A 9733-nucleotide genomic window follows, 5' to 3' on the forward strand; every position below is an offset into this window, starting at 1 on the left:
AATAGAATACTACTTGTTATTAGAGTCGGACCATGATAACTCTGCATTATATTTGATATGATAAAGTGTCGCAATGTCGTTAATATGAATATCGAATTTGACAGTTATAATGACACTACCTCAAAGTTAGCTTGGGCTATGTCTCTTGTAATATAGGTACAATCAGCATCAAATAGGTACATAGTGACGGCTAAATTGGCCAAATATATCGAGACACATCCTCATTGCTATGGTATAGATATGAGCGCCGCGCCGGCGCGCCGCCGCCGCCGACAAAATTTTCGCGCCGCCGCCGCCGAAGCTGCGCTATCGGCGTGGCATCGGCGTGACCTTGGTAGTTACTATTACTTTCACAACCAGATAATATATTTTTAATCGAGTTTAGATCATTAACGGCGCCACTTCGAATAGTTTATAGGCATTCAAAAGGTATTTTAGGCCCATATAATTCAAAAATATCGAAGGCAAATGCAAACTTATCTATCTAGTAACCGCGCTACTAGTCTTGGGGAAATGAAATTATTTAATATCAATTTTTACATCAATATGCTTGTAATAAACATACTGATTTCCTTCCATTTTTATTGTGGAACGTTACAATTACAATTTATAGATTGTATATATACACTAGACATGTCAATCACAATGAAAAAATGTACTGTGATCAACTCTGGCTAATGTGAGACTCGAACCCACATCTTTGGATTACCGATCCAATGCATAACTAATTTTGCCAGCTAACCATCCGTCATTTACCGCGAGTTTAACCATTGCAAGCATGGTTAAACGTCTTTAAAAGGTATAAAATGGGGTTAATTTTGAGATATTAAGTGTTTCCACGTCCAAATGTCCGGCCGTTGGCTTCGCACGGAAGGGCGTCAGAATCGGGTCTCAATTAAACTTGGCCACTGTTGAAATTTCAAGCCTTGCTCTCTCGCAGCTCAATCTTTGACCTTACATCGCTCGCATGGAATTAAGCCGCTATCTGAATCTGCAAGTTTTTGGCCCTGTTTGGAGCTCAACTTTCGGCCTGTTTTAAAACGCTTGAGCCACAGAACATATTAAAGAGGTTAGAATGGCTATCGCGCGCAGTTAGTATCGGAACCGGTGTCGCCGCTCGTTCCTCTCCACATTTACTAACACTCGCGCAACGGTAGTAAAAACTTGTGTGCGTGGTGAATGGATACGCCTCCTTTAGACAGATTTGATGTCTGGCTTCTTAATCTGAAGGTTATTGTGGCGCAAAAGGCATGTTTACTTCGTTTTTCGGTCAGCGCGGGCGAGTAGCATGCGAGCGTTTGCTCAAAACCGGCGGCGACACGTACCCTGCTCGCATCGCCATTCTAACTTGTTCTGTGGCTTCTGAGGCATTGGTCCTTATCCGATCTTAGCTCCATTTCAACTCGGCCTTTGGCGTCGCACGAATGCGCCCGCAGGAAAGCTCCAGATCTTTAACACTATGGCTTCAGTCTTTATCGGCCTGCACCCTCGCTCTGCTCTCTTGCAGCTCGGCCTCGCACAGAAGCGCGCCGCAATCGGCGCTCCATGCGTTCAGCCGTCAGCCAAGCTTACACTTGGCGTTCGATTCTTAGCTGTATGCTTACCTGCAGCTCATCCTCTGGCCTCGCATTGGGAGGCGTCGAAATCAAGTCTTCGGTGTTACATGAAGCTCGGCGTTGGGCCTCACTTTTTGACATAAATCGGTTTTTGTGGGTCGATATTGGTTAATGACGGAGCTCGTTTGTTTTTGGACTGTCGACAAGACGTTTCCCTGATACAGTAATCCGCAAATTTTAACTTAGCACAAAAGATAAGGGCCTCGCTAAGATCTTCCGGCCAAAGCCTCGCCATGATTAAGACCGCTTATCCACAGTTTATACGATATCAATTTTTTTCGTACTATTATTCAATAAATTATCCTTGAAAATAAAAAATGCATTTATTTCATAACTTTCTTACAGCAAAAACATGATTTTTCGGTAAAATTTTGGTTTGAATTCTTTTTTCATTAATCGAAGGTGTTTCAAGGCCACGCCGCCGATTCGCCGCCGCCGCCGACCAATTTTGACCGGCGCGCCGCCGCCGGCTATATGCCTATCGGCGCTCATATCTACTATGGTAACAGAGGTTACGCGATTCACCTAGCCAATGACACTCGGCAAACGCCAGACACATAGAAAAAGCAACAACGGTTGCACTCCGGGAGTGCCGATAGAAGTGAAAACTCACCTCACTATGTTACCGATGCCCGGTGACACGATACATACGTTTAGCGGAGGTATTCTATTTATTTATTATATATTATTATCATTCTCAAATAAGATCACACTTTTTCATTGACATGTTTATTTACATACTGCCATGACAACGTCAAATTATTTGAACATAGGTAAAGAGTCTTGAAAAGGAGTCCGCAACATAAATGTCAAATAACATTGAGTTTTTCTTTATTGATTTAAATGCCATTTAAATTATGAGTGGCCACCTTACGGGGCTTACGGTCACGTGATCGCCTTACTCCCCTTACGGTCACGTGATCGCCTTACGCTGTCTCGAGTTTATCATTTTTTCCCCACCTCAAAAACTGCCCAGCGCCGCTAAAGAAGTTTTCACTTCAAAAAATGCGTCGGGATGACGAATGCTACGAAAATTCACGTGACTATTTCCATAGGTACATTTAATTAAACGTTTCGATTGGCTTTCCATCAACAATTGTCATATTGGCTAGGCCCCCTTTTATCGGTATTATTAATGCCAATTTTAAGAAATACGTTCGAAAAACGTACGCTTGGTTCATGATAATTTTGGCTAAGGCTTTGTGTTACCTAACCTAATGGCTCATCTATACGATGCGCCATCATCCTGGCCCACTAAGAAGGGCCAGCGTGTAGAGAGGGTAGTGATGGTATCGGATGGCTTATGGCGCGGCGGGATGGCGATGGTATGGCCGCGGTGTCGGTTTTTCGTCCGCACATCAAAGGTAGTATGGGCCAACGACGGTGTCGGTGTATGGAATGGGCACTATGGTGTGTGCTCTCAACTCTCAACCATCGCATGGCCATCTCGCTGGTGCAGCGCTGGGCTATCGTATAGAGGAGCCGTAACCTATCAATTTCCTCCAGTATGAAAGCACCTGGAAAAGTAATTGACCTATCATTTACAATTCTATCACTAACCGATGATACCTTGTGGTCAAATGTTTACATTTTACGAGTACATTATGCGAGTAAATTCATTATAATTTAATTATTTATTCTCTTTTTACGATTCGAACTTAAATGTCTTTAACATTGAAAGCGTACGTCCGACACCTGGCACTTTGACTTTGAAATTGTTTTTAACGACCACTTTTATTTTCCTCCGGGTAGTAAAGGTTAGGAAGTGGACAAGTTTGGAAAGAGACAAATTAGGAAGTGGTCAAAGTCGACCGGAGGGAACATGATGATATTGATGATAGAGCCTGTGCGGAAAGAGAAGAGTCGTAGAATGTATTGGATCCCATACATTTCACGACTCTTCTCTTTCCGCACAGAGTCTAAGTGAAAATAACTACGCACTAGGGGCTGTTCATAAATTACGTCATCTATTTTTGACTGACGATTTTTGTTGCTTCGAATGACCCCGTTTCCTCCTACCATCATCCTACCGTACTACCGTCATGCTACCATCATCCGATGTCCAGACCCCCCCCCCCCCCCCCCCATTGAAATGACGTAATTTATGAATAGCCCCCAGTACTCCCCCTGATCAGACAGAGGAGAAAGGAGGAAAAGCCGCTCCCATATACAATCGAAGTTACGGTACCTAATCATTTTAAAACGACAGTGTGCTTAAATTACATGAAACTTAAGGTATGAATATGTTCGTAACATATTTTTTATATCTGGTAGGTAGTAGTTTTAGTTGCTAGAAATTGTGGTAATAGGTACATAGAAAATAGAGCGGGTAGAAGTTTTGTATGTATAAAGATCTAGGTACTCGCTCTAGTTGTTTTACATTACAGTTTGTAGCAACGAAAACTAATAGTTTCAGAATAGATGTACATGTTAAAGGGTTAATGTCAAATAACATGTTATTTCAGAATGTCGTTTTAAAATGAGAGCGTACATATATTGTGTCGCGGCGATGGTCAAGGTCGTATCAAAACATGTCCAACACCGTTACCAATTGTTAAATCTGAATCGACTTCCAGGTTATTACATTTTCCGTTCCATTTATGAATCACGTATCAGGGAAAATAATTGGTGAAAAAAATCGATGACCTTGAATGTCTCTTTTAAAGTGTAGGTACCCGTTTTTATCGCTCTTGAGTGTACTTATCTTTACAGTGTTATTAGCTCTAACACAATTACAAAACCACGCAAACCAAACCATGATCGTCGCTGCATAGATAATATTTACAAATCAGCAACAAACCCGCTAACTAATCAACACCTACCTTATACAGAATACTACTCTACAGAGAAAAGTTTAAATATCACCTTTATACCCTTGGAAATAAAGCCCTTATCAACTGCAAATACGTTCCTTGTTTGTCAAGTATACATAACATTTTTATAAAGGAGAAATGAATTTTATTTATGATTTTATAAGGTTCTTTTTTGAATAATACGAGTTAATTAGCCTGTCTTTATAGAGTCTACCCTAATGATAGTCAAGCACGGAAGTGTGGTTACATATGGGGTTTGATTTAAGCACACATAAAGTTTATTATGGACTTATTGCTTCTGTTATCGAGTTTTAGAAAGTGTGGTTTTGGTGCATGTCAAGTAGGAATAATATTATGATAGGTTTTGTAAAGTTACAGATATGTATACACAATATGACGGCATATGAACCCGGCTTAGGTAACCTGTGTCAAAAATGTACAAAATATTACGTGTATGTCTGTCGTCGCTTTTTTAATGATGAATCAAATGAATAGGTTTCCATTATAAAAATATTATTCTTAAAGCAGTCTCGAATTTAGACGACAGAGATGAATGCAAATTCCCACCGTGGGCGTGGTAGGGTCAGCGGCTAAAGTTATTGTTTTACTCTTTAGTTTTACTAAAAACTTGTCTTCTGGGAACGTCTGGAAACGGCCTGAGAAATATTAATAAGATATTGTTACGAATGTCCTAAAAGGTCGTTTTATATTAGGTATTAAGTTCAGGAACCCTCAGACTCTTGTATTTAGGGACCAGCCTGAAGCCTCTCATTTAAAACTCCACGTATTCTTTTCAAATATTAAACCCCTTAATTTTTAATGTATTTTCTACAAGAAGTTGCAAACTTGTTCACTTAAATATTAGTAACACCGGCCATAATTCGAAATACAAACGTTCAACCACTTTTAATAAGATAATAAACTACATAATTGGCGTTATTCATAATCGACTGCTAAAGTTAATCAGTTGATGATCATCGTTTGTCCCTCTCTATGGCATAACGACAAATAGGGATAAACGATGATCATCAACTGATTAAGTTAGCAGCACTTTATGAATAACGCCATTTGCCTTTAGCATCTCATCTAAATTTGTTACGCCGTTTTAGCTTGGTTCAGTTAGAAGACCTACAATTAATTTTCATAACTATATTTATTATGATTAGTACTTAGAGCAAAGTTAGAGAAACCAGTCAGTAGTTGACCGGTAGCCACTTCTGCCCTTATTTCTAAACTCCACGGACCCCCAATCCCAAAAGGCCAACTCATTAATATTTTCAGTCGAAATATATTAATCACAGCGCGCCCCGCCCCCTTGCGGCTAAAGACCAAATAATTTCTGCTACAACATTCTAGAAAAAAAACTATAATTAATTTTAGTGTGGCATTTTTGGAGGCGGTCCGCTTTTTATTGTTTTTTGGGGAACAGGTGGAAATAGATGAAATATCGCGACTATTATGAATGTTTGATTTTATTTTTGTGATGTCAGCGTCTTCATTATTGTTCTATTTAGCACTTATTCACTGACACATAATCAACGCATTCCTGTCTAGTTAAGGTCGAAGTTGTGGTTAGGCCTTTATGATATCTTTTCGAGTTCGAGTACGTACGGAACCCTAAAAAGTTTATGAGACTTATTTAGCCACGGATTTGCTTAGCATCAGAACTTTTATTTTAGAAGTCGGTAGCATATATAACTCGGGTTATCAAGATAAGTATATCAATTAACATTAATTCAACAAAAATAGGCTCAGGGGGCTAGCCGGCTAACCCAAGGGACAATATTCTATAGATAACGGCAAAATATGAAACTTAAATGGGTACTAAATGTATGAAAATGATCAGGTAATTTTTCGTTGCATTTGTGGTTGGTTTTTGTCCATATACAAACGTCATCTTGGCTATGGACCAAGCAGACATAGTATTGAATAGCTTTATTCTCGTAACTAAAATATAAGTGCTACTTTTTAACACCACGCGATTGAAAAAGCCAGACTGTCATTATCATGCTTTCTCGTAAACAAATACGGCCATCATATCTGTAGGTACTGGAGCTTATGGTATATACAGACATAGTAGGTACTTATATTAAGAAGACTGCTAAATCATAACCCTGCCTTTTGTCTTTTCCGTCGTCGAAACTTGCCAAAGAATGAGTACTGTAAGTTAAAGTGCCTATACAATGTTCTCCAAACGGCCCACCGAATCGGATGCTATGGCCAATTCGCCGCTGAATTCATATTTCCACAATGTTCATTGTGTTATGGTGGATTCTCAAACGGTGTGTGGATTGGGATTTATTTGGAGTTTACGGTCATTCCCGATTTACCGGCACGTGTATGAAGGCCGTATTTATGTCGTTAACCGCTGTGGATATAACATTTGTCACGCTGTTTTGACATAACCAATGTTAATTTATTAAGATGACAGAGAGATAAGGTCCCAGCTTTTAAACTAGATTTATTATTTTCTGAACCTCTTCCTATTATGGAAATGTTTCAATCACATGATTAAAAATATTAAAATATACAATTTTATCAGAAACTAAAAAAGTAATATTAAGAGTATTTGAGTAGTTAGTTTGAAATCCAGAAACTGAGGATTTCTCATCATATCAATAGTTTTCAGTCCCTCCCTTCCCCTTTCCCTCATTAGCACTAACGTAATATATTGTGTATGATTGATAAAATTGGAATAATATTCCAAGTTTCTGAACTTCGTCACCTACTTACTCCTAGAAACAAAGACGAATACTTTGTCTCATATTTATCACGTGATAAACACATCCATAAACACAAGATTGCTGCATATATCCATACAAACGACCGTCAACCGGCAGCCATACCATACAAAAAGATGTAAACGTATGTGACACCAGTTAACTTGATTGATATGAGCATAAGGCGGCAAATTACGATAATAAATAACTGGGTAGTTGATGCGGTCCACTCTGGATATGGTCACATGTCAGGCCATATTTTGATATTTAAATAAAGGTTTTTGAATAAAAAATTTCATATTTCCATTTTGCAGATCAGGCTATATTCTGATACTTAATAAGACTTGTTTTTGTAACATCTCATTCAGAATAGTAAACACCTAAAATTTACTTACAAAATATGACTTTAAGGAATCACAAGGAATAGTAATTGTTAAATATGTTATCCAAAAATGCAATGAAAAACAAAACACTACCAAATAACATAAACGGCATTAAAATTCGAACTTATAAAATCTGTTCTTGATTTAAAATTACTCGCATCTCATGCGTTCTATTCGTTGTCTTTTTTCCTATTTTAAAGATCCATATGTACATAGATTAGTTAGGGTATAAGGTTCAACCACGCTAATTTTTCATGGCAAATGCTACGTCAAGTATGACGTTCCTATGGAATTGTATGCATCGCCAAGTTGGTGCAAACTTAGTCAGCTCATCGTCTAACTAAACTTAACATTCATTCAAATAAATAAATATTAAATGGCATATAAACACAGCTGACACAGCAGTTAAGTTGATTGAAGTGCACTGACAAAATGGTGCGATGATTAAACTGTAGGTGCGATCACACTCCCGATACGGTCAGACGACTTTCAACACAATTTAGTCCAAAGTGCAGTGTAGTGGAGTTATTAATTATTGTGACAAACTGTATGATTAAGCACCTAGCCTGTCACTTGAAAAGCTATGTTCATAGGGAACTGTCTATTAAAGTACTGAACTGTCTATAAAAAAAAAACTGGGAAGATTCTATAAAATATGGATAGCTACCTAGAGGTCGATTCTAATGTAACTACACATTTAAAACTTTCACGTTTTGAACACATATCAAATCGTATTATAACAGAGTCTATCGCAAATTTATTTTGTGTTCTGATTTAACTATTTGTTATGATTTTGATACGACCTTTATTATCGTCTTGGTGATTAGCTTTTTTGAATTCAAAAAGTTTATAATATTGAGACTATACATATAATGTACTTATGAAAACATGATTATGTAGCAGAACTACTTAAAGTCACATCACGATTACCTACTACACTTAAGTAAACACGTACATACGCACACATTCCTCAAAGTTGATTATTGATTAGGGAACGCCATGTATAACAACTATAAAAAGAATTACTATTACTAGTAAGTAGACATCATATTTAAATCCTTGAGCTTACATTTACATAAATCATTGCTATACAATGACATTGCTCTGAAAACCTTAGGTACCTATTATTAACTTAGTGGGCGGAAAACAAGATTTAATGCTAATACTTCACCGAAACGGTACTCTTGACAAGTGTAAAGACTGGCTCGTCCCATTAAGGCTGTATAATTGCTACTAATTCTTGTGGTGGTATAAATGTTTGTCAGGTATCCGTCAAGACAGTAACCGTTAGATCACGTTTCCATTGTCGTACGATACGAATTTTCTCTTGAACATAACCGCGCGTAACAGAATATTCTTGTGCTATAAACGCCAAATTCAAGCTCAATTCAAGCTGGTTTTCCTTTGGCTGTGGATGATGTGGTTGGGGAAGAGTAGTTAAATATGGAGTAAAATACGAATATTTAAAACCTGAACTGAACTTGATTTGACACTACTGTCTTCAAGTATCAGCGTGTTCGACGGTTCGATTCGATATTGAGATCAAATTGGTAGAAGGTGAAATATAAGTTACTAAGGTTCCTGCTCATCGGCAGCTTCAAATTATCACAAAACCAAACTCGTACCTAATATCGCCTTACACATGAAAAGAGTAAAACGAAAGACCACTTTACATAGACCTTTAACAATAATCTCGGTGTAGAACGGGCAGGGTCATACTATAATGGATAACAATGCTATACCGATTGTGGTCAGCGACTCAGCGTTGTAAATTTATTTGCTTCCGACTTTAATCGAGTAAAGTTAATATTGAGATTGTTATTTTGTGAAGGCGGTATAAGTAGATTTGGGACTTGAAATAAACCTGTAGAAACCTAGTCTTGCATATATGTTAGTTTACGTTTATTCGTGTATTTTTAAAGGTACCTACCACTACCACGTTCGGTGGCAAACATGCATATGGCCCGCGTGAAGGTAAGCGATCTCCGTAGACTGGACACCTGCAATTCCAGGGCTGTTGTAGTGTTGTTGTGTTGTTGTTGTGTGTGTACGCGTTACCCACCCACCACATAGGTATAGATACGATACGTTTACGTAACTCAGCAGTGGAAGATTTTTCAGAACATACGGTGAAATTGCGCTAATTATGTACAGGATAAGAAACTATGTAGGTATCTACCAAATTTAATCGAAATAAGACG

The sequence above is a fragment of the Cydia amplana genome, chromosome 19 (genome assembly GCF_948474715.1).
Source record: "Cydia amplana chromosome 19, ilCydAmpl1.1, whole genome shotgun sequence".
Lineage (NCBI taxonomy): Eukaryota > Metazoa > Arthropoda > Insecta > Lepidoptera > Tortricidae > Cydia > Cydia amplana.